The sequence below is a fragment of the Harpia harpyja genome, chromosome 10 (genome assembly GCF_026419915.1).
Source record: "Harpia harpyja isolate bHarHar1 chromosome 10, bHarHar1 primary haplotype, whole genome shotgun sequence".
NCBI classification, from domain to species: domain Eukaryota; kingdom Metazoa; phylum Chordata; class Aves; order Accipitriformes; family Accipitridae; genus Harpia; species Harpia harpyja.
The window spans coordinates 37,939,383-37,966,532 of NC_068949.1; the positions used below are offsets into that span (position 1 = coordinate 37,939,383).

At 34.7% G+C, this 27,150-nt stretch overlaps 1 protein-coding gene across 4 annotated transcripts in view; it reads left to right on the forward strand.

Moving 5' to 3' along the window:
* ATRNL1 (attractin like 1) overlaps nucleotides 1-27,150 on the forward strand; it is a 542,514-nt gene that overhangs the window by 254,716 nt on the left and 260,648 nt on the right. The gene's annotated exons all lie outside the window — the stretch shown is intronic.

Consider the following 27,150-nt stretch of genomic DNA (forward strand, 5'->3'; position numbering starts at 1 on the left):
TCATTAACTCAGTATTCATGTCTCAATGAAAACAAATTCTTCCTGTGGTTGGGGGCTGTGATGAATAGCCTGAATATTGCATGTTGATTGCTCACAAATTGCTTTATATATGAACTCCCTATTTTTGCTTTGTGATGGGCTAAACAAGATATATTATCTTTTATAAGGGAATGAGAGTAGTTAATAGGAAAAATGGTATAAAGAATTACTGATCCTTTTAGTCTCTCAGGAAAAAAGATAGGAAGTGTTTGTTCAGTTAGGAAAAGCTAAACTGTATGGATTATAAAGCTTATAGGACATTCTTATGCATTTTCAGAAGATGCTTTTTTTATGACTTTGTATGAGACATGACTGCCAGAAAAATTAAGTTCATATGATATTAAAACTTAGTTTCAGGTTTAAAGCTATTTTTCCTCATCACACAATCGTAACAATTTGCTCCAAAGCAGCATCAGTTTTCTGCAGTAGGAGTTGACTAATCCTTCTTTCGCCAGAAACAGAATTAATTTAGTTACAAAACAGATTTTAACAATAAGCCTGAAACTAATTTTTCACAAGTACTGCATCAATATTCAAGCAAACTTGTTCAACAATATGAACTCAACTTTATTTAATACTTTCCCCTCACCTATTCTGTTGTACTAGAAATAAAGTATGTCAGGGAATTGGTGATAGGCATAAGAAGATACTAAACTGAGAAGAGAGAAACTGAATGGGAGGTAGAGATATCTAAAGCTGAATGTGGCCTGCTGGGTACAGGTTCCTGATGCCATTTACTTTTCATTTATGTATGTATATTAAAAAAAATTACATATATATAAAGAATATATATGTATGTTCCTTGACGTAATTCTTTTCCATACATTGCCATATTCATTTCCATATACACGTCAGAATGATTTCAGTGTCAGAACTATATATTGTTATAATCCTATTTGTCCTGAGGTTAAACTAAAATCTGTCCATTTAGGCTGTTCATTATGGTACACTTTGTTAGTGAAATCATCATTTGTGGAATAATGTTTTGGGGTTTAGCGTATTCATCTGGATGATGGGGCGGGATCCTCATGAAGGAACCTCATGAAGTTCAATGATGGGAAGTGCAAAGTCCTGCACCTGGGGAAGAACAACCCCATGCACCAGTGCAGGCTGTGGAAAGCAGCTTTGCAGAAAAGACCCTGGGGGTTCTGTTGGACACCAAGCTGACTGTGAGCCAGCAACATGCTCTTATGACAAAGAAGGCAAATAGCGTCTGGCGCTGAATTAGGCGGAATGTTGCCAGCAGGTCAATGGAGGTGATCCTTCCTCTCTGCTCAGTACTGGTGAGGCCACATCTGGAGTACTGTGTCCAGTGCTGGGTTCCCCAGTACAAGAGCTACAGGAAAGAGTCCAGCAAAGGGTCACTAAGATGGTGAAGGGACTGGAGCACCTCTCCTGCGAGGGAAGGCTGAGAGAGCTGGGGCTGCTCAGCCTGGAGAAGAGAAGAGAAGGCTCAGGGGGATCTCATCAATTTATATAAATACCTGAAGGGAGGGTGCAAAGATGGAGCCAGATTCTTTTCAGTGGTGACCAGTGACAGGACCAGAGGCAATGGGCACAAACTGACACACAGGAGGTTCCGTCTGAACATCAGAAAATGCTTTTTCTGCTGTGAGAGCCAAGCACTGGCAGAGGTTGCCCACGGAGGTTATAGAGTCTCCCACCTTGGAGATACGCAAAACTTGTCTAGGCATGGTCCTTGGCAACATGCTCCCAGTGGCCCTGCTTGAGCGGCAGGGGGTTGGACAATTCCAGAGGCCCCTTTCAACCACAACCACTCTATGAAACCCTGATATATATATATATATATATATATATATATATATAAAGATTTGAGCAGGTTAAAATTTGAATACAGTAAAAATATTTTAACAGGAGATGCACAGATTTTGTCCTGCCATATTGGCACTAAACCATCCAGCTATCTTATTGTATTATCCAGTAACAATGAAGTGGTAAGAGGGAAAAAAGAATAACCGAATTACAGCTTCTTCAACTGTCCCTTACACCTCTGCTGCTTTTCTAATAAAATCCTTCACTTTTTTTTAAAAATATTTTTCAACAAGTAAAGCAGCTGTTTGCAGAGTGCTACAGATATATTGCAGACAAATATATCATTGCTTGAGGGCAAAATATTTTGTCAAACAGTGAGCAAACAATGAAAGGAATTATATCCCTAAGCATCAAATGTTTAATACAGTTAGCATAGAAACTGAAAAAAAAAAATTAAATTGTACAATATGTATTTGTGTAGATACATTTTGTGATTATTTTGTATCCCAGGGGCAGAGCTTCTTATGTATCTTGAATGTTATCGTGGCAGTTTTTAATTTTTAGTGAATATTGCAAAATAAAATTCTCACTAAATTGCCAGATTAAATATTTTAATTGCCCTTTATAGCTTTAACATAAATACAGCTATGTAAATAGCAAATGACAGTTACTGATGGGTTTATCCTGATTTTTAACATACTTTTATTTGTGAAAATGTGTTAGATACAGCTTGTCATAGCTTAGTTTGCACTGATGTTCACTGGTCTTGAAGACCAGTAAGTGCAATATTGTGCGGAAAAAAAGCTGACGATTTGGCGTATGTCCGTATTGTTCTTTAAAGTGTCCTTTCATTGTACTTTCACTTGGTAGTATTAGAAGATCTCAAAAGCGAAAGATCACAGAACTCTGTAAGGTCACTGTGAGTAACTCCCTGAAGATCTCAGAGTTCAAGCATATTCTTATTGTCCAGAGGGAGGGCTGGTATCCTGGATCTGGGAAGAACAGGAGGCTCTTTCATTTTCTCTGGATAACCAGAAGGCCCTCTGGCAAGCAGCAAGGCTGGGAGAGCCCGCTTGATTGCAGAGAGTTCCCAAGGGGGTGGTTTCAGTCGCAAGCCTCTAGAAGATCTCTCTTAAAAAATCCTTGTTATCCGTTTCTGAATAGGCACAGCTAAGTTTTTCCAGTCCATTTCCTTCAAACCATTTTGAAAATAACTGGTTAGCAGCAAAAGTCAGTCATAAATAAAAACATCTATTCTGAATAAACTAGAAGTTGCATCCTGTACATATAGCAATAAATAGTTGTCATCAGAACACATTAGCAAAATGGTTATATAGTGTGATGTTAAACCTATGTATATGCTCTTATTATTCAGTGACATTTCGGTTGCTGTGGCTGGCATCCAAAATGCACGTTGTGTTCTGTTGGTGTTTTCAGGCAGATTAGGTATGAAAACTCAGGGTACAAGTTGGGCTGTGCATTTTAATACTTGTAGGTTTATAAAAAATTGTGGCAGTGAGAGGTCATTGGGTCACTATTCTGAAGTCTACACAGAAGTATAATGTACCATTATACCGTGGTACTTCATGGTACTATTGCAGAATAAGGAGTGCAACACGTTTTTTTCACACTTGAATAGAACTGCTCAGGGCTGAAATGGTATTTTATTTGTTTTCGTTCAATTTTTTTTGTGTGGAGTAAACTAAAGAGTGAGGGTATTCAAAGTTTGTTACGTGATTTGGCAAAGGATTGTGATCCAGAAGGTCCTATGGACTTCCTAATGTGATAAGGTCTTTGAAGTCTTTGGTTTCCATTGTCTTTGCTTTTCAAGTTAATACGTAGTTGTGAGATCCTTTCTTTTATTATGTTTTTTTTAATTCTAGGCAGCAGAGAAGAACATAAGTTGTTCAGGCTTTCTATGAGAAGCCCTCCAGATTATAAAGGCAGAAAACATCATTGCAATAGCCAGATATTTATAGAGTACTAAAGGATATTACCATAATGGAAACAAGGAGATTTTTGCTGTTGATTTCATTTAGCTAAGATGCTTGGCTACAGATGAATAGCTTTTCCCTATTCATCTCCTTCTTTTCTAACTACATGGATCATTATTAAGTGTTTGAATTAACTTAATTCTTTAACCATTTTTCAGCCAAAGGTAGGCATCTGAAAACTTCTCCAATTAAGACGAATCTGAATATTTGCTGATTGTTCTAAAAGATAAGTGTAGAGCTGAGACTAATTTTTATTTATTCATCATTGTATGAGAAAGGTTTTTGAAAAAGTTTTTGCAACTTAATCTTCCCAGGAGGTAGGCTGTAAAAACTAGGTTGTGACTTTGGACCACTGGTCTAATTTATTTCAAAAATCTCCTCTATTTTCTAATAACTGGAAAGATTCTCTTATTCTTTTAAAAATTTCTTTTGATAAAAAAGTAAAATACATTAAATATTTTGTTTGAATTAAGTTTGAAACTATGTTTTATGGCCACATGATAAAAAAATGTAAATTTCAAACTTTAGTATACTGCATTTTTGAAGAGCAGTGATTGTAGCTGTATCTCTCACAAGGATAAGCCCATGTCAGTGTGGGCTGTTGTATAAAATATGGACTGCATTTGTAGCTCAGTTTGTTTGCAAAGGAAGATATTTTTTTCTGCATGCTAGAAACTTGTGCTGTAGAGTTAGTTGGCGTGGAATCCAGATTTAATTTTATTAACATTTGTTTTTATGGTTCCTAATACCGTTCAGTTCTGTCTTTGAAAGAACAACAAAAAATACTGTAGTTTAAACAGTAGTAACTTAAGAAACTTAAGTACTTTATATTCTTATGCAATAGTCTACTAATCAACATTTATATATCACAGCTAAAATTGAATTAAATTAGATTGAAACTAAATTACAAGGTCCTGAGTAAATTGGATTTGGTAATTTACTATTGAGTCAATCTGCAACTGATGTCATAATTTAGATTTGCTTCTTATGTGAGAATGATGCCAAGAATTATTCTTTCCTTTGCAGTTTCAATTTGTGAGCATGAAGAGGAATGTACTTTTGTTAATGATCATGCTTGAAGTATAAAACTAGTAACTGACCAGATGTTAATAATGAATGTGTTAAGATGCCATTACAGGTTTTTCAGCTCATCTTTTCTTGAACTTGAGAGACAAAGTTGGGACTCACTGACTCTCAAGAATGCTCTAAGTAGGAGGTGTGTTATGGTTTGTGTATGTAAAACAGACAAGATTCAAGATGTAGGAGAAATGTTGCAGATGTCAAATTTAGCTGTATTTATAATTGCTGTTTTTATATGCATTAAACTCTGTCCTGTGAGCTTTAAGGAATTTTAGCTTTTAACCACTGACCTGTTTATGGTTTATCACCCTAAATTCTAACAGCTGGCTTACCTGCAGGATATATGGGAAATTATTTTTATAACAGGTATTTGAAGATGAGGTCCATATCAACTTTTTTTCAATTTTAGCCTTCAAAATATATATTTCATTTTTTGGAATCTTAGGAAGGGATGGTTTGACATGATTTCCTACTCTCAGACATAAATCAGGAGACCGTTTTATTACATAATAGCGTGGCTTGCATAAATGCACTCCATTTATGAAACCTCTTACGTATTTAGGGAAATTTCATAATATGCCATATTACTGTGAGTTGTTCTTCCCAGCTGGAACAACGGCCTTGGGCACGAAGCCACACAGTTGGGCAAAATAATGGCATCATTTTATAGCTTGATAATGGCACCATTAGCACAAGATATTATCATATCACCTTTTTATGGATACTTATATTTTAAACCAAGCTCTGTTATATGACATATAAGTGCAGCATTGGAACAGACTTCAAAAAATAAAAGTATAATTTCTCTTTCAACAAGTTAAATATTGTAACATTTATGTAGCTATTATCTTTACTCTTTGTAAAACAGTGATCTTCTCCTTTAGACGTTTAATTGAAAAATATACATAATTCCAGCAATTTTGCATCTGAAATAGGTACTGAGGTATAAGGTGTTTTTTGACCCATCAAGTGTGACTTTTACTCCCAAACAGATGGATGAAAGGTTTGCTCTTGGCCAGTCTGCGGTTTCTGATTATTCCAGTCTGATAGAGTCGCTGGTGCTTTGGAGATTATACAAACCACAAGTTCAAAAAAATCAATTTCTGACTGTTCTGGAACTCAAGTTTTTAACTCTAGCCTCAGTTTCTAATTATTGATCTGCTTACAAACTGCAGCCTCATCTTTGAACTCAGGCTTTGCTTCTGATAGGACATCTCCAATTGCAATTAAAATGTGGAAGATCTACTCCCTCAGACAATCAGCTTTTTTATGACAGTCAAATCCACAGTAGTAAAGGTTTCTGAGAAATTTTCTATTATTTAGTAGATCAGTCTTGACTATGGATGAACTACAAGTACTCTGAGGTCTGTGGACAAACAAACACTCATACCATAGACCTTAAAAACCTGGCTTCCTCAATACGCTACAAAATTTTGGTAAGTCCTTTTACCATCATAGCTTGTCCTTTCTTTGTATAGAATCATGTCTTCTGGTTCTCATCTTCTGAAGCTGCTAGCAAATGTCCATTCCATAGCATTTCACTCTCATCAACTTCAAGTCGCCACGACTCCCTAAGTTGTTTTTGGGTCTTCTATCTTGTGATTAAGAGCTTATTCTTTCTCCTTTTGAAAGTGGAGTGTGAGTGTACAAGTTTACTCTCTCGATGGTGCTCAGAAAACTAACTGGAATTTGGAGGTTCATATAAAGACACAGATTAACAGTAATTGGTCACAATGCACAGTTGAGTATCAGGTTTTACACATTCAAGATATAACATAAAGTGCAGCAAATAAGCTCATGTTAGTAGGGTAAAAATATGAAATTGGGAATACCACTTATTTCATAAGATAACACATTAGGTTTTGGTTTTCTAAGGAGTGTATTGTGCAATTCTATTACAACTCCTTTGAATAAAATTTAAGATAATCTTCTTATCTGTTCGAAGTTACCTATCCCAAAGAATAGATGAATTGTTGCTTAAATATTTGATCTTGAAATTTGTTGGGCGGTTTGGAGTTTAAAATAAAAAACACAGTTGGGATAAACTGTGCTGAAAGAATTATGGAAAATGATTAAGACTTTGGTTTGATTTGAAAGCTGTACCTTGCCTTTCACTTTAGTGAGAATTTTTACATTCCAAAAGCCACACATTTAACAGATGTGTCAGATGGAATATTGGTATAATGACTTAGCCTAGGAAACAGATCAAAACCCATCAACACTTAATAAAGAAGGAGTTGGCCTGAAATTGCACTTGAGTTCTGATATCTTTGATTCCTGTCAGGCTTTTAAATTATTGCATGATGAATATTTGGAGACCTTGAAGAGTCACTAAAAGTTATAGATAGAATTTTAGTAGATGAGATGCAAAGGAAAATAAGGAGAAATTCTTCCTTTAATAAGTCGTCATCAGAAATTTTTATGGTAGAGATGTGATTCAATATTGCGATGTGTTCATCCTTAGCATTAAGATTTTTGTTTTCATGATAAATAAAAAGTTAATAAATTATTCAAAAATAAACAAGCAAAGAACATAACATTTACAACACAGCAGCAGTTTGTATTTTATATAGTTTTGACCGAAAATTTACACAAAGATTTATTGGTAACACATCCATTAATCTTTAATTTCAGATCACTTAAAATCTCTCGTTTAAGTTGGTTAATTTTGGAAGGATATTAATCAGAACTGATTAATCCTATTTTTTTTTTTTTTAAGGGTAAGATTGGAAATGTATCAATAAGAACGAATAAGGTGTTTTCTGTTTTTTTGGTTTTTTTTCGGTTTTTTTTTAAGATAATTTTGAAGAGTTTTAAAGCTTTAATGCCTATGGCTTATTACTGTATATTAGCATTGTTGGAAATTGAAAGTCAATACATATTTGAAACACCAGAATAGCAAAAGGCAAGATCCTGGACTGCCATGGAAGGATAAGGCAATCCTAGCTCAGATAATTTACAATGTAAATTTAAAAAAAAAAAAAAAAAGAAAAAAAGAATACAAGCAAATGACATATTTTAGAATTTCTCATTTCTAGTGTTCATTCTGAGAAATAAAACACAGTTCTAGATGCTTTGCCTTCTAAACATTTCAGTATTTAAGCTATGTGAGCTTTTATTGCCATAAAGATGAAATTCTAGGTCTGGTCTGAAAATAATTATGTTTCTGGTATGCTGATACACTGTATACAGATATCCCTTTGATTCTAATTTGAATATAATTCATAAATATTCTTTCTTTAAAAGGAGACTATGTGTGTGTGTGTATGTATGAAGACTCTCAATAGAAAGCAGAAATACTGTGTTACCTCTTCTGCTTTCTTCTGTAGTCATTCTTTATTTTAATCGGTACGTTCTCTATCCTATTTTTTTTTAATCCAATCCTTGAACTAGAACAAGACATTTTCAAATACTGATGATGATGAAATAAAGACTCCTGTTTTTAGTAAAGAGAAGTTTTACGTAAGTCTGGCAGAGTACAAATGCAGACATGTGAAGGGATTTTTTTTTTCCTGTGCTTCATTAAACTTCTAAATTTGATTGCATGTAAGAACTATAAATTACCAGAGATTAGTTGTGCAAATCAGATTGTTTAAAGTTTCATGGTTTTGACTCACATGAAGAACATGCTGGTGACTGCCATTGCATTTTATCTTCAACTCCTTTTTGGGAGTTCTAATGTAGTAACTTTATTAAAGTTTATGCTGGCCACAGCCTTATTAATAGCTTTTCTGGTAGATCCAGTTGTAGAGATATTGATATCTGGGACATTTCAAGCAACCCATGTCTATATGTACATAGCATATATCAATCTATATTATTTTTCTTTACCATTCTGTATTGAATTTTGCAGCTATTGAGTTTCTAAATTAAGTGCAAAGAATTTTAATACTGTAGTTGAGATTTTATGCATACCAAGAATCAGGATAGGGAAAGATAGGCTTACTGCAGCAATTTCAGCTCTTGTCTCTTAATTTTATTGGTATCTCAGAATCACACAGTGGCTGAGGTCGGAAGGGTCCTCTGGAGGTCATCTTGTCCAACCCCCTGCTCAAGCAGGGTCAGCTAGTACAGGTTGCCCAGGACCATGTCCAGATGGATTTTTAGTATTTCCAAGGATATCTATCAGGTGTTTTCCTTCCCTCCCTTCCTCCTTTCCTCCTTCCCTCCTTCCCTTCTTAATTGCTGGGGTTTTTTATTCCCATCTAAGTTTTTATTTTGAATACCGGCAAACTCAGGTTGTGTCTGAGTAACAGCATGAGTCTTGAGTGTTCTGTAGACCTTGGTAAACTAACCATCATTCGATGAACTTGAAGGTCTTTTCCAACCTAAATGATTCTATGATTCTATGATGAAATGCTTTTCATTGTGGGAGACTAGATCTGATCACCCTGTTCTGTTCTCCACATTCCTATTTTCCTATGTCACATAAATTTGAATGTTCTAACTTTTCGCTATGTAAAATTTGACCTGTCATCACATTCACCTAATTCATGTAAAGGACATGTTTAACATTCAATTACTACACACAGTTGTTATAAATGTTCTAATTACAACAGTTTAATAATAAGCAGTTTTATAAATCCCTAATCAAGGAACAGCAGAAGGGGCCAAAAGGGTGCCATCAGGTTTGTGGGCTCAATTAATTGTCATAAAATGCGATCAGCTTTCCAGCTTGTCTATTAGGAAAAACATTTTTAACTCTTTAGGTAGGTTAAAATTAAATGAATGGTACTGTACAAAGATTGAGTCATTGAGTAGATATCACTTCACAATGCAATTCTTCAGACCAATAATGAAAAAGCATAGAAGTGGTCTTTACAAAATATAAGCATTATATTCGTGCTTCTGCAATAGCATGTTGCAGTAAATATATATTAGATTACATTGTAGTGATAATCTTTTCTTGTCATTACCAGAATGGGGGCATTTTTTTCAGGAACTTTTGATATAACAAACTTTGAATGATCATTCTGTTTCTATCAAAATACCAGTTGGTACTTCTTTTCGTGTTTGATATCAGTAGACATTGGCAAGACATCCCTTATTTTATGAAACTGCTTTGACATTAATGAAAAACATAGGTGTCTGGTAAAATACATGGAAAAGGTTAAGTTTGGTTTGGATTAGAGAGTATTTGTTGTTTTAAATTAACACTTCTAATGTGGATGTCTCTGCACTTGTCAGCTTTGGAAGAATGGAGAGAAAATTAAATCTCTCAAATCTTTTTTTCTGTCTTGTCTCCTGTTACTGACACAGGGGCCCAATAACCCATACTAACAACCTGTGAGAAGGGAAATAATCATGCCTAATCATAGAACCACTGAATGATTGTGGTTGGAAAGGACCGTCTGGAGATTGTCTGACCCCTCAAAGCAGGGTCAGCTAAACCAAGTTGTCCAGGGCTTTGTCCAGTCAGGTTTTGAATATCTCCAAGGATGGAGAATCAATAAGCAACCTATCTGAGCAGCCTGTTCCAGTCTTCGATCATTCTTGTAGTAAAAAAAATTTTGTATGTTTAAATGGAATTTCCTGTATTTCAATTTGATCTGATTGAGGTTCAGGTTTAAAAAGGCAATTGGTATATAAAACACTTTTACAATATTTTAAAAATTATTATTGAGAATGTATTTGTACTAAAAGAATGTTGCTGTATAGAACATCTCATTTGTGAAAATCCCCCCTAACCTTTGAATATGGTCACATGGTTTATTTTCATTGAACTGTTTCCAAACTGGCTAAGTCAAGATTTCAGTAAACAACGTAAACCAGCATTAAGCCCTCTACAGATGCATAAAATGATTACAAAATAAACTCACTTGCAGCTAGTAACAATTAAGCATTAGTTCTCAGAAATAATAAATATACAAAATCTTCTCTATTTTTATATAGGTATGTTCTTGTCTCAGTGAAAACCAGGAGTAAGTTCTCATTTGGAGAAAAGGGTGTAGGGTGCAATACAATGATCTTGGGAATTTGTGTAGCCATTGGGTGGAAAAAAACAACTCTTCTTTTTGAGTGTAGTCAATGCATTTAGTTGGAGATATCTTTCTGCAGTATTCTTGTCCCAGAAAGCATACTGAAAATCTTTCCTGGAATACTCTGAGGATATCTGTTACATATGGCTGTTGGCAAGAAAGATACCTTTAAAATCTGTACGTGAGAAAGTTCACCCTGCAGGGAGTAAACAGTATGATTTTAATTTCTCAACTTTATTTTTCAACACCTTCCTGCGCTTGAAGCCAGATAGTCTGGATTGTCTTTTAAGGTATGCATCTCTTTGGGGACGGCATTGTTAATATTTGTTCCTCTGTGCCCTGCTCAATACCACTCTTAAAAAAGCCTGCTCAGGCTTATAGACTGCAATAATTGGAGTTTGTCAAATATGATGATTTTGTAGGAAAATTTGGGGGGGAAATTGCCTTTTTTATTTCTAAAACTTTCCAGGAAAAAATTTCAGCGTTAAACCAAGTTTTCACTTCATTTTTTTTTAAGCAAAACCTTTTTTCCATTTTCACATTTTAGAAAAAGTAATTCTTCCCTATAAAGGCTGTTCAGAAGTGTTTTGCGTTTTTTTTGGCCACCTCAGCCAATAACAACCTTGTCAAAACTAGTAGCTATGGGAGCAAGCAGCAACCTCAAATTTCCTAGGTTTCTGCAGAAAACCTGATACTTTGTCCTGACATTCTAAAATTAATGTGAATAATTGATGCTTTTGTAAGTATTTTCTTCCATTTGCTTCTGTGATGTCTGATAATGTGTGCACTCGTGTAGGTGTCTTTTCTTCAGTTGGTATATTTAAGGCCATCTCTCTTGTACTTTTGTTACAAGTCTTGTAGGCGCTGAATTTTTAAGACCCTTAATCTTCTATGCAGTATGTTTAAAATCAGTCTTTGAGTCCAAAGCTGTTCATGCAGGACAGGTAGAGCTACATTCTGTAGCTTTTATTCTTAGGAAGCAAAGTTTTGTTAAAGGATTTCCCAGAAATTACTGTATTAAACTTCAGAAACATTTCATAGTTAAAAGTAGAAATTATTTTACTGAGGCATAGAGGAAGGCTGGAAGATGCTCAATCTTTACTTGACTTTTCCAAATAGGTTTCTTACTCACTGCCTAACTCCCCTGCCATATAGATTCGGTAAAGCAAATGAGGTGTTTCAGAATTCCAAAGTATATGTCTGTGTAACAGAAACTGAATTCATTATCTTTCTGAATGTTTTTTTCATGCAGGATCTTTGCCCTGACTCATATACTTGTTTCGTCAGAAGATGTTATTCATTCTGGGATCAAATTCTGCTCTGCAGACACCCTTTCTGCTCCTACTCAGATGGAAAGAATCTAGATAGTTGAACGAGTACCCCCAAAAGTAGATCTTAATATTTCTGCCTTAAGTTAGTATGAAGTATTGAACATGAGAAAGGAAAAGGCATTACCTATGTCTCAACAGAGTTCAGGCCAGCATTATAATTATGTAGGGCTCTTGAAAAGTATTTTCCTTTGCTCTTTGAAAGCATGAAGTGCTCTAGCAGCAAAAGTGTGTTTATTTTCTTTGGATTTGGATTTTGTTAAAGCTGTTCAACACCCAAATGGTTTCTGTTCATTTGCACAAGCCTAATTAAACAATTAGAGCTTCTGGAAAATATACTTACTTAGAAATACAGTTTTTAAAAAGTGAGAATAAAAAGTACTCTCAGTGCTGACAACTCTGAATATTTTTTTTTCTTCTGAACAACTAAGGCCTTTATGAATTAAAGTGAACGTGAATTAAGTGTCGTGCCGTTTGTCCATGAGGTGGGAACAGCCCATTCTGAACTTGCAGGTGGCCTCCAAGATCACAGTTATAGGTGATACCTCTCTCATACTACACTGTCATTTCTATATTTCAGTTATAGAGCTTTTGTTACAAACATTGCTGTTTCAGGGAAATGACTGTCGCCAGAACCTGTCAGTGTAGTTCATTGTGTCATTGCCAAAATGCTAGCATGGCTAGCCTAGTTTCTTGGAAGTTGGTTTCAGCTGAGCAGGTCCTGCTCTTCTCTTTGGTTTACATCACTCTGAATCTGCTTGAGACCCTGTTACTCATCCACCTTTCCCCACCTAATTACTGCAAGTTATTAAAAAATACAATGGCAAAGGTTCCTGCTTACTAGCATTACACATTTCTCTGCATCTTTTACAAATACTTTCCTGGATCTGACTGCGTATCAGTCAATGATATGATATGTAATATACCAATGATATATCACCCTGACTCTACAAATTTATTATGAGATTGAGTAAAATCTAGAGCTGTCAGTTGTCTCTGCTTTTTTTCAAATTTATTACAGCTTGCAATGTAATAGGAGTTTCAAATGAGAGATAGAAGTTAAATGAAAGAGAGTAAAATTAACATAACAAAATTGGATCACAATGTGTTCTGTTAATCCTTATCATTTAATTTTCATTTTATCTTGTAAAAGTCTCAGCTGTCACTTTCTGGATTTTGATCACCTCTTCAAGGAAGAACATTAAACTCATTTTCTTCCTTCTATGTTATATATTTTCCTTCTTAGTATGTTGAGGGTTTTTTAGGTTGGTTAACCACTTCCACTTTATTTGAAACAATTAATATTTTCACATTAGTGTGATCTGTTGTTCTTTCAGCAGCAGAGCTGTTAGAATAGTCTTGTCCCTTGTATAGATAAGTGGACATCATCCCTTACATGCAAAACCCCACACTTCTCCTTCAGTGGAATATACATGCAATACCGAAAGCCTAACCTTTTTAATTTTTTCCTCATATCTTTTTAGGTTGGATATTCTAAATGATATAGCTTATTACGTATCCTCTTACCTTCAGTCTCATTCACACACAAGTAACTGACTCCCATACCCTTCTTTGCGTATCTCAGTTTCTCTTATCATTAGATGTGGATCTTTAGTAAAAAACTGAAATAATGATAAAGCTGATGGACATTTTCTCTGTACAATATAATGAGGTTTCTGTGTCTTCATTTGTCATCATTTCACAATGATGGTAAAAAAGTTTCAGTTGGATACCCGTAGTCTTGAGAAAGCCATTCTGCAGGAGATGCCTTCCTGACTTGTCTTTTGACTAGTTATAGTTTTTCATGAAAGGAAGGACGAAGCATTTCAATTTCTTGTCTTAGCATTCTGCTCTGAAATCCTGGTCTTTCTGAAGCCAAAAGGAAGTCAGTAGGTATTTACCATTAGTAGTAATGTAGTCAGCATTCATCTCTGGAGAAAAAAGTGAGACTATTTTTTTTAATTCTAGGTTTATTCTATGATAGTGGTGTTTATAGGATGAACAAAATTCAAGTATTTGTTCTCTGAACAGCTGCTGGAATACAGATTCCTTCCTCTTTCAGAAGTTTAATTGCATCAAATATGCTACAATGACTTCTGCTCTCATTGTAGTAGTGCTATTTACATCAAGGAATTAAAGCCTCTGTCTTTCATGGTCTTATCAATAGGTGAGGAGGGGAATGAGAAGCTACATCAATGAATTTCTCTGCTGAATGGGAATGCTGCTTTTTGGTTGTTTTACATGTTAGAGAGGGGAATCACCAAGCACCACGCAAAAGATCAGAAAATGTAATTTCTACAAAGTGGTATTATATACATAAATCTTCTGAAAGACAGATACCTTTGGGATATCGTAGGCCATAGACTTCTGTGTAATCCATTACCCCTGCTGATATAAACCTTTGATTTGCGGGTTTAAACCTGAGGCTGAGTAACCTCATAAATATGCTAATCCACAGTAATCAAGAAAAGTGCTATTGCAAATACAAAATTTTTATTCCGCAGTTCCAACAGCTTTATAGCATGCTCCACATTTATAACAATAAACTTTGGGAAATTACTCTCTTCATGTTTAAGAAAATGCTTTGCCCTTTTCCTGGCATCTCACCAATGAGTTTTACATACATTATTTTGAATGGCATGATCTTTATGCAAAATTCAGTGCATGTTTTGCCTTTTCTAACCAAGTATTTGATTTCTAAAATGAACAAAACATTGCATAAATTTTAAAAATTCAGCTTTTGTAGCCCTATAAAAATTTTATTATCATTTTTATTAGGCTGGAGACCAACCAGTGGGTTAACTAGTAGATTTTCTAGCAAAACCAGCTCTTCTGTGTATTTAAGAAGATAAAGACTTAGCAGATTTTGAAAAAAACGTATCCTTTTTAGCAGCACATTTTCTATGTCTGTTATAAGTATTTCTACACATACACATAGGCATGAACTTTAAATGCCATAGCCATTATATTAAGTTCTACAGTCATTCAAATAGTTCAGTGTAGATTTTTTTTTAGGAAAGGTGAAAAATATCTTCCATGCAGGAAAGAAAATAAGACATTTTTCATATTTATAAGCTTCAGAATATGAGAATTCTGCTTTTCTTTGGGGGTGCAATTTCTGTGTACTAAGAAATCCTCACTGAATGCTGTATATAAAACCAGTTGTGTTTAAAAATCAGTCTTTTCAAGAAATAAACAACAGTTTTCTTCAGTTGATATTTCAGTTCCCAGATACTGCAATACTAATATTTAATTGGTTTGTTTTGAGTAATCCCTTTTCTAATCCATGTCTAAAGAAAATTGAGTTAGTTTAAAAATGGAGAAAAAATAATGTCACTTCTGAAATCATTTATTCCTTAGTTCATATGAAATACCTGTCAAAAATTATTATTTTCTAGTTTCTGTAATCAGTAATTATGATTTTTTTTTTTACATGCCTGAAGAATTGAAATCTAAACATTGGTAATTTGAGCAATATAGTGTTTTCCATGGTGTTAGGTTTGTGCTTGCCAGATTAACTGTATAATGTAGATGTATCTCCTTCCATATATGTCTGGTTTTTTTTTTTATTAATATAAAATCAGGGTCCATTTTTTGGTGAGCAGACACTCACACAAACAACTAATTCACTCTTCACAAAATAAGATTGTATTTTTGTTTTAGGTTTAAATGTGACATTTTGTAGAAACAAATGCTATTAGCCTCTTTAAAAACAGAAAATAGTTCAATACATATTCACTTTGAATTCCTTCAGACATTTTAACTTGAACCTCAGATACTCTTTAAATACATTTGGTGTGGTACAGTACCACTGTTTAGATTTCTATACAGAGTAACGTTGCTTCTGAACTCCAGTCTACTTCACAGTAAAACTGAAATCCAGTCACTGGAAGATGAAAAGCCAGAATCAGTTGCTCTATGACTACTCTTAAGGGAGCTCCCTGCCCCTGAAAAGCTATTCTTGTTTTCTAATTTGATATGATTACTTTTGAATTTTATTGGTTTAATAGTCCACAACAGTAAACAAATTACATATTGATAAATAATAAAAGGTCGATTATGCTAAGTGGTCTGGATAGCTTTGTAAATTAAACTCGTTTGAACAGTATGCATCTTAGTAGAGCCAAGTACAAGGTTATTAACTGCCTACAAGTTTAAGTATAACATTTTGGCACTTGTGTATTCTTCCACAACATCCCGTTGCTTCTATCAGAAGAGCAGGATATACAGACTTAACAGAGTTAAGATGTCTGCAACCTTATCCCCAAACCATTAATTTTCTCCTGTAAGCTGTAAGGAGCAAGGGGGGGTTAATGTAATCATATTTCCAGTAGAGGCTCATTGTAACAGACATGGGAATGACTACCTAAGCATGCCATTTTAGGAGACATTTTGTGTTCCACAGGATTATGTTTCCCCTTTCATTTGCATGCACTTTCCCCAGGTTGCTTCTGCCCAGTCTGTGAGCATTTCCATTCAAGAAATGTAGACAATTTGCTTCAATGCTGGCTTTGGTGGACTGTGCAAACTAAGGAACACAACAGCCTGTTCTTGTTGTAGAATTTTGGGTCCACATGTGCTGTATGGCAGGACAGTGGTAGGTGCACATGTGCTGCAGAAGGATTCCCTGAGTCAAGGGTCAGTGAATAGGTGGTTTCGGGTTGGCATGTCAATTGTAGGTGAAGTGGCTTAGCGCAAGCCAGGCATTACAGATGTTTGCTTTAGCTGCCCTAACGGAAACATTTGCTCAGCTTGAGAAGATACAGCTTGGTGGCTTTTCTAGCTGTTCCTGCAGTGATCTGTTCGAGGTTCACTAGAGAGAGATGAGATTTTGCAGTGCTGACTGGTGTGTATTGGAACTTTGTATTTCTTGAATTTCAGAGATTTTTAACTCTTCATGTGGGAAAGAGTTCTGAGCCACCCTCTGCACTTTACGGTAAGTGCTGTGAAGTGACCCTTTCACCTCAGTGAGATGTTTTCAGATTCATCAGACAACTTGATAAAGTTAAATATACCCTGACACAGTAGCATTGATTCTGTGATTCTGACTTCATCCTCCAGGAAATTTTTCTTTTAACAATCTACGTGGATTCTATAAAATATATATTTCAAGTAGCCATCCCATCATGTCAATAATTACAGAAATGTGACTTAAAAATTAGCTGTTTAGTGGTTGTGGCTAGGCATTTTCCTGGCATTAAGAACCCTGGAAGAAATCCAAATTGCTTCATCAACTTAGCCACATGTTGACAGAGCAATATGATAGTAGTGTGCCAGCACTAGCAGATTTAAACATGAACCACTAATTCCATTTTGACATTGATAAAAACATCATATGGGTCTTTTGCATTTGAGAAGGTATCTTTTAGACTCTCTTTTGAGAATGGAAGAGATAGCACTTTAGTTTTTCTGTGTTAAATGACAGTCATGTTACTATTTTTTTAATGCAATATTTTTTATTGAACCATTTTTCCTCAGAAATATACAGCACTTTGAGGAGTGAAATTAACCTGTGTGGGCAACTGGTTTGTGTAGAATCATAAACAATGTATGAAGTTGGAGTTTTCCTATGTTTATTTTTTTAATAAATATAATTTACAGTTTTGACTTATTATGGTATCCTAGAGCCATAGTAGTCTGCCAGTTGTTTGGATAGGATTCTCTATTATTGGCAAGGATTCCTGATGTTTTGCAAGTCCATTGATCATGCTACACTAGATGAGAATGAAGGTATTACTGCTCAGCATCCAGGTAGTTTCTCACACTCTTTAGATGCAATATCACCAGCCTGTGCTTTACCTAATTTAGCTTTGACAGGAAAAAAATCTAAATTATGTTGTCAGAATGGAGATTGTTTTTTGAATAGGAATGAATCAGAAAGGAACTTGAACACACACTCGTTTGAACATGAATTGTAAGGGTAGCACTGTAGGTCAAAGGACCATGGAATTTTTTAAGAGGGTTGAAGACGAGCATGCAGTTGTCATTGTTTTATCCTTAGTGTGACTGCTATTGGTACCAGCTTCTACAGATAAAAAAAACCCCAAACCAAAACGAGAGATGCATCAAGGATGTGAAAAGGATCAAGAATCTATTTTAGTTTGAAAAATGTCAACGTTAAAAGTGTTTTGTTTATCAGAAGACCAAGATGGCTTGATGTTGAGAGGGAGGGGGTTTGATATGTCAAACAGTAGAGCTTTGATTCGGGACGACCTTAGGAAATTTGAGGACTGGGCTAACAGAAACCTAATGAAGTCTGACAAGAAGTGCAAAGCCCTAACCAGGGTGGAATTACCTAATGTCAGCTTGAATATTAGCCAACAGTATGCTCTCATTCCAGTTCAGGCAATACCCAAGTGTGGGACCTCATTAAGAGAAAATTATCCCCTTTTACCCAGCTCTGGTGAGGCTGCATATGAAATGAGACTCCAATTTTTGGTGTCCCAGTGCAGAAAGGATATTGAGAAGCTGAGGGAGTCCAGAAGTGCCACAAAGATTTTTAGGGGCCTGAAGCACACAAACTAGCTTGAAGCTGTGGAGCTTGGGCTTGTTTAGTCTGCCAAAGAGCCTCCAATAGTAGGCTACAATTACTTGTGGAGGAGATACTAAGAGATGTGGAAGAGATGACGAAGTTAAATTCTTCTCTGTTGTAGCAGGTGGTAAACCAAGGGGAAGTGGCCACAAGTACACCTTGGGAAATTCTGATCGAACATTAGAAAAAATTCATTATGTTAGCAATGCTGTATTGAAACAAGTTTCCCAGAGTGGCTTTGGAATATCCATGCTTGGAGGTTTTCAAAACTTACCTGGAAGAAGATGCTGTTGACCTGATCTGGTCTTGATGGTAGCCTGGCTTTGAGTGGGAAGTTGAACATGAGCTTGTGATGTTTCTTCCAGTCCACATTTCTATTAGTCTGTGATGCTAACAGGTAAAAGCACAGTCCATAACAGGTGCAGCTTTCCTAGTGGAAGACTAATTTATCAAGTTGTAATAAGGTGTCGTAAGAAGTCATAACAAGAAAGCTGAAAAGAGAGAGAAATCCCATTCTAGCAAGTGACAGAAATGGCTTTTCCTTAATGTAGTTTGACGAACAAAACCATATCACTATGCAATGCTTCTCTTTGTAGTAGAATTTAGTCATTCAACTCTGCCTGACAAATTCCCTGACTCCACTCCTTTCACTTCTATATTTAATTTTCCTGCCTGTTCATTTAATCTAGCCAGGCTTTTAAAAACCAGAGTTTTAGAATATGTTGTCTAGAAATCTGCTGTTTCACACTCAGTTTGTAGAACTCAATCCTGCAAAGATTTATGTCTAAAATAACTTTCCAATACTATAGGTCTTTGTGTCAACTATTTTTACTCTTTTTTTTTAAATTTAATTTTGAAACATGCTGTTTCTCCCTTATCTATGCCTTTTAATTTTCTTTCATTCTCTCATTGACTTTAACACTCAATATTTCAATTTCTTAATAATGTCTGTATTAATCATTATGAAGATATTTTGCATACTGAATTAAACTGTAAGTTAGATAACAGTTCCCCTCCCCCAGATTTTCTCCTTCACTTCTTGGAGGTTATTAACTGAGTGTTTCTCTGTGTGGTATGCATTTGTTCGTATGTGTACACAAACAAAAAATTAAATAAAGCAGTGAAATAGCAGTGTTTGCATATTGAATTTAATAGGCAAAGTGCAAGGTAGGAAAAAATTCAGCTGTAAAAACCTTCTTTAAGAATGTCATTCATCTCACTTGAATACAAACCTAGATTGTCTTTCAGCCTTTCATGACTCTGAATAGTGGAAATAATATCCTGTAATTATTACATTGTTTGAGAAAGAAAGGGGTGGGTATTTGGATAATCTAGTGTATGCCATCATGAGACACAGGACTTCAGCATGCAGAGATAATCTATGGAATCTGTTTATCAAATCTTGATGTGAATACTGTGATTCCGAGTCTGATTTTCTTTAAGTTATCTTTCATTTTCTGTTTATGTTATCAGTATGAAAGTTTTGCTATCACTAATTCTCATCATCTGGGAGGACTGTTTGTCAACATAAACCTAAATTCTTTACTGGGATCAACACAGCAGAAAGCAGTAGGATTCTGCCAGCAGGCACTTAGCTCCACATTGCTTCTCTGATCATTTCTTCCCAGCAAGAAGAAATACTTCTTTTTCCTGTTTTAGCATTACGTTATTTTGCAGAAATACCCAATCAGTTCTTAGAAACTATGGGAGAAATTCATTTCACGTAACATTTATATTCTACGTTTGACATTAGATCTATAGTCTGAACTAATCATAGACTCCCTGTGTTGTTAGCAGAGAGAAATGGCAGCTCCATAGGGTAATTCATTCCACATTATGAGAGTCCCACATCTATTTTAGAGTCACTCACCTATAAAGTGCCTTCCTATCTCTGCCGATTATTATAAACTAGCTGACTAATTTTGACTAGATTCACATATTTGACTAGATTTGACATATTCCACATAGCAAAATTCTGATAAATTTTCTTTAAAATTTCTTTTTCAAGTTCTAGGAAAACCAATATATAGAATAATTGTGTGGCATTTTTAGCCTCCGTGTGAAAGTGTTTAATGTTCCCTAATTTAGACAGTAATAATTTGCATTAATTGTTGGTAAGTTTGTCCTTTTCTTACCATGTTCTCTTGGATTTTTTGTTTTCCAAAGGAAAAGAAAATACATTTTGTGCTTTGCCTGTTAAATATTTCTATTGGGAAAATGACAGAATTTCCTACCGTCTACCTTTCACTGGTACAGGTCACTGTTCACATTCAAAGTCCAATGTGAAAGAACAGTCATTACCATTTTTTACTCTCTCTAAAACCCCCCCACATAACTGTAGTTATATTTAAGCAAAAAAAAAGAGTGACTGATCTTCTGTTACATGATTACTGAATAACTACTAATTACATATTTACTGAGCTTAAAGATATCCATAGATTTTTTACCACCTAATTATTATGTAGTACATAATAACATCTTTAAAATAGTTTATACTTGGGTCTCTGCAGTCATGTTTCTGCACAGCATATATCTAAACTTCACTTTATACAACAAATAGTAAATGTGAAAATTTATTATGTATCTAAATTTTCTAACGTCCTGTTTCAAATTATCACAGTATTTGGTCTTTCCCATTTTCCTGATAAAAATGTTATACACAAAAATGTGACCATCTACACAAGTATTTTCCTCAGCTGTCTTTTATCTTTGTTGTCTAAAGTTGCCTCAGTCAAAAAGTGTTCCTCAAGAAAGTGTAAAAGAGGTTGGACAACAAAATGTGTTAGTCTTTATGTTCAGTCAATATCCATTTCTTCTGCTTCAGAACATACATAGTACCAGTGTGGGAGTGTATAATAGTTTTATCCAAGAAGAAATTAAATTACAGTTTTGATGATACTGAAGGAAGTAATAATTCTGCAGGGTTTAAGTATGCAGAATCAGCACAGTCCAGGCAGTTTAGTTTGGGTTATGTCTGACCTTATTGTATTATGTTTCCAGGTTTAATAATTAGACCATCTACCAAAGTTTTACCATGTATTTATTTTAGTTCCTCTTATTTGTTCATTCTTAATTTATTAACAGTGGAAGATGAAAGAATTATATTAACGGAAGTATTTGTTCATTGTCTGAGAGCCCGAGCAGATAGACGTTTACATTAGTGGATAATGTCATGAAATGGAGCATAGATTAAAATTGCTTTTTATGTACGTTATTTGAATATATGAACCATTTCATGGATTAGGTTCAAGTTTCCTGCAAATGTGGAATTTTGATTTAGTGCACTCCTGTTGTGCCTAACTTTCCCTTTTTTCCTTTTGCTAATTTGGTTTCATTGGAACTGCAGAGACAGCTTCTCAGCACCTATATTTTTCAAACTAAAACACAAAATTCTGAGGCCAGACTTACTATTTCCATATGAAAGATGTCCCTAGGTTAGACTTTAAAGATTGTCTCATTTTTGTGGTGGAACAGATCTTGACCTATTATTCTGTAGGACTGTATTATTGCCGCATGTGACATTCAAGGTGAACGTGAAATGGAGCATCTAGAGCAGTGGAAAAAAAATCTGTTCCTGCAGACATTAACTTCTGAAGGTTGGAAAAACCCCTGCTTTCAAAAGTTGCTCCTATTTCAACAGAGGTTTCCATCCAACATTATTCAGTGTAAAGTGTATTTCCTACATCATGCATGTAACAAAACCATCAGAAATTAAGAAATAGTATACATTGAAATGTTGGTTGCAATGCATCCTTGTATGCAGTACTCTCTGCCATATTCTGCCAGATATCTGACTTTTGAATCCTCAATTGCTACAAAAGATTTGTCAGCAGTCACAATGTCTTGTCTTCCAAATAGGTCATGTGATGTAAAGATCTTAAGTACTTTCTTAGGGGTTTATGTTTGTTTTTTAAAAAACGTATTTTTCAAAGACTTGAACGTGGCAGAGAAAAAAGATAGACTTATCAGTAATGCTTGTTGGAGCAATCACCACAGCTCATTTATTACCCATCAGCTTTTTCTTCATATACCTTTCTATCTCAAGACTGTGAGCTGGAACATATGCGTAACACATTTTGCTTTGGAATCTTTTCATTCTGTCTTTGAGTTTTTATGATTGTGGATTTTAGAATTTATATTTATTCTGTATATTGGTATTACTTTGATCTAATGGAATACAAATGTAGTGGACTATAAGATTGGACATGAAAATTAAATTTTGACATGCAAGTGCTTCTTCATGTCTGATACAGAAGCATCAGACTTCAAAGCTAAATCCAAGTTGAAAGCAATTGCTCAGAGTTTAATTATAGAGCATTCTTCATAAAAGAGTCACTGCAGTTCTTACCTCTGGGTCCTGCTCCTCACGACTCCTTCACAAGATGAACCTTGAGTCTAGGATACAAAAAACCTTGGCTTTAGCAGAAGCATCAGTCTTATGTCACATTATAGTTTCCTTGCACATGCTTATCTCTTCATGTTTCACAGGGTATGAGCTATCCATGTCTCTTTTTCATTACAACTTGCCTATCTTACCAACTCTTCTTCCTCCCTCACCTGTCCCCTCTACTTTGCAAACAAAACCACACAAGAAAGACACATTATATGATCTAATATACTAAAATGAGCAATCTTCCCAACTTTTATTTTGGTTTGAAGTCCTCTGTTCTGAGCATCAGAAAGAACTTGCATGCTCAAGAACTTGACTCATTTTTATCTTGTGGAAAAAAATATTGATGCATACAACTCTTTCTTGTTATAGATCCTCATAGCTGGAGTTTCACCACCATTAGAACGTCCCGAACTACCCCACAAAAATTCATCTTTTGTCACATTGCTCAAGGTAGAGATCATCTAATCATAGGACAGCTTTTATTCTTGATGGAGGTGTCTCACAATTTTATTTTTATTTATTTATTTATTTTTAAATTCACAAAGCTAAGGGAAAGCTCAGACAACTTCTAGGTTTTTCTGTGAACGAGGTGTTGAGATTAGACTTTGCCCTACTGGAGTACAAAGCTAGGAATTTCTAAGTCCTGTAATGTTTTTCTTTCAGCAAATTCATTATAGCTTCATAATCTAATAATCATCTGCTAGTAGTTTTTTAGCAGCAAATGACAAAACTTTAGGTCAGCTACAAATCAAATGGCATTGGCTGCATTCAAGGGATATTCCACTACTGTAACCAATTTATAAGGAAAATAAAACTGAGTAGTGTTATGAAATCATACTAAAGGTTTTGTTGCATATCTTGAAGCCCTCAGAATATGGTTCTTTTTTTGTTTGGGGTACAGTTTGGGATGTCCTTATGAAAATTATAACTTCTGATTCACCTTAAATTTTCTAATTATTTTTTTTTTCTTTGCTGTCAATAGCAGAGTATTTAAAAATAAGCATCCATTTTGTAGATTTTGGCAAAACCTGTCATTATTTATGTTGCAAACCAACAATTTATCTGTAACAGTATTGGATCATAAAGTCACTGAAAGCTTGTAACCCTAGCCAAACAGAGAAAAGAACTGTTGCAGTTCATGAGAAGTTTTCTAGTGGTTTCTGTAAAGGTGGGAAAACTGTCCAATAACATTTATGACAGATAGCTGTCTATAAGCTTGCCTTTGCAGAGAAGCATAGATCATGGACAGTTAGTGAAATACATCTGCTTCTATAGCCATATCTCTAGTTGCCATATTGATGTCAGTCAGTCCTAACTTCTCTTTTAGAAATCTAATGCTGGTGAATGAAAGAATTGGCATTTGCACCTGAAATTGTATTTCAAGTAATGTTTTATAGTACTATAAGTAATCCTACTTTAATTTTTCAGTGTTAAGCTGTGTAAAGCAGAGGTGTTATTGTTCCTCTTTCTTCAAGAGAAGTAGTTTTATGCTGGAAATTCTGTGTTCACTCATAGAGGTTATCCTTTACATAGAAAATTATTTTCCACGTGGCACTTGTTGATTCTATTCTATAGGAAGTGATGGAGATGATATTTATCTTGATCTTCATTTATAAGAGAAGAGAGAGATAATATTTGTGGTTCCATTGGCTTATTAGACATTCTGGTGAATCTGAGGACTACTTAGGCATGATACAAATTAACAAAAGAGCTATTAATCTCTAGTATCTTTAAGTCCAAAGTGAAAACCTGGGGTTGAAAGAATTTTCCTTGTCATGTCCCTTGTCTATGTAGGCAGAAGAAAAAAGACAATAACATTCATATCTAGATGAAAATCCCATGGAAATAAATCTTTTAAATTGTATTATGGTTCTTTGTGTCAGGCTTAGATTCACGACATTTACTTGCTCCTTCATGAACTACATTTAATTAAAGTATGTATTCTTTTTGCTAATATTCTGTATTGAAATTAGTCTAAGATGCATGGTACTGTTTCTTCAGAAAATACTGTAGTTCATCTTTTAAACATGAAGTCTAATGTAATCATTAGAAGATAATGTTTGATTACAATTTGAAATTACTTCTAGGATGGAGCTTTATATTTTACTGTGGTTTTGCTCTAAAGTATGAGTACTTTCAAGAATATCCCATACAACCAAACAAGTAAGTTTTACAGACAGAAGTTCTTCCATAGATTTGCAAACATGAACTCCAGCAAAAGAACATCACAATTGTCTTAAGTAGATGATTTGATTAATAGAAGGTGGAAAATGTAAAATCATTCCTTTTGTGTCTGTTTTTGTGCAAAAATGATCTATCCCATCTTGATCTTAGGGATATGCAAATAATTTAATCATTAATAGGCATATAAAATCATTAAATTGTTGTAAATCTGCTTACTTCATATTTACTGTGTATTGAAAAAGAGAAATAAAGGCACTACAATTTCTTAGAAAAATTTGAGGTAAAACTTTCCTGATATGACTGTGATCAGATTGTGGTTTTTGACTGCAGGACTTTCCCTTGACTGTAGTTGTTTCTAGACTAACAGTTGCTGTTAATGAATGCTGACCCCTTGAATGAAAATAATCGAAGTAATGAAGAATATAAATGCTCCTTCAACAAATAGCTTTTTAACAGGTCACAAAAGGTGAACTCTGTTCAAACCGGCATGTTTTTTTCTCTTTGTGTTAGTTCATCTCCTGAAGTATGGTACTTGTAAAAAACATTCTGGAAAAGCCAGCAGTTAATTTGAATACTAAATATTTTTTGAAGGGAATCCAGCCTGCATTTAAAATAAAGATTGAATATAGAGAGCTTTTGTTTTTCATACAAGATATTCTTAAACAGTTGTTTATGCTTGGGATGAACTTTATATTGGGCCAAAGTAATCTTCAGATCTTTTCTCAGCTTTTATCTTTTCTATGTAAAATAAAGGCTACATTGGCATTAACAGATACTTTAACAGTTATGTCTACTCTGTAATTTCTTCAACTCTTCAACTTTTTCCTATTTTTACTCCCTGATTAGGGAGTCTTGATACAGTCTCTTCATTTTGATACAGTATTCATCATGACAGTAACCTAAGTTAAAGTTTCTGAGAATTTAAAATTTCCAATTATATGAGACAAATGTGAAAAGATTTGTATATTAAACTTGAGTAGTGAGTCAAAGAGTTCTTTCTCTCTCCTGCTTCGTTCCCACGTGGTCTTCAGCTTCATGTCTTTCCACAGGCTCCTAGGCCAAAATGTAGGTTTTGCCCTGATCCAAACACAGCAGTGTACTTAAGCTAGGCACATTTAGATTTCCTCTCTAGAGAGCAGATAGATGATAGCACTCAAGGAGTTTAGTACACTAAATTATATTCTGATTCATTTATCAGGTATCTTTCCTGATAATTTGGGCTGAGAAATTTGAAATATCTGCTTTCTGTACTGAATTCCAGAGCTCCTAGAGTTGTTTGCATTGCTTACAATTGTGCATTATTAGTGAAGAGAAAGGAGAAATTACATTTTAGAGGTGTGTGTGCATGGTGGTGCCCCCTATGCTTATTCTTGGAATGATGCAGTTTACATGCTGTTCCTTCCTTAGACTTTAAGTAACGCAACCTATGGTTAGCTGCGTTTAGCTGGCATAATGCACAGTAACACCATTATAATACTAAAGTTTACATTATAGCTTTGCCTTAAAATAAAATACAAAAAATTCTTGAGTGTCATGAGTTATCATTTCAAAAGTTCACAAGTCAGCTATGAATGGGAATCAGAGTAATTTGGTATAATTACTAGTGAAGATCAGATCCTCAGTGCACAAAGATCTCTAAAAACAACTATTATTTGAACAGGCTTGGAATATAGTTAGATAAACACTTCGTGCAATTCAAAATATTCTGTATATCTTCAGTTTGATAATTATAAACAATGAAACACTGAACAAGACAGGCACTTAAGGATATTTGTAGATATAACTTAACTATTAAGTACAGTTCTTAACATTAGCAAAAAGTAATTATAATAATAATTATAGGCTCTAT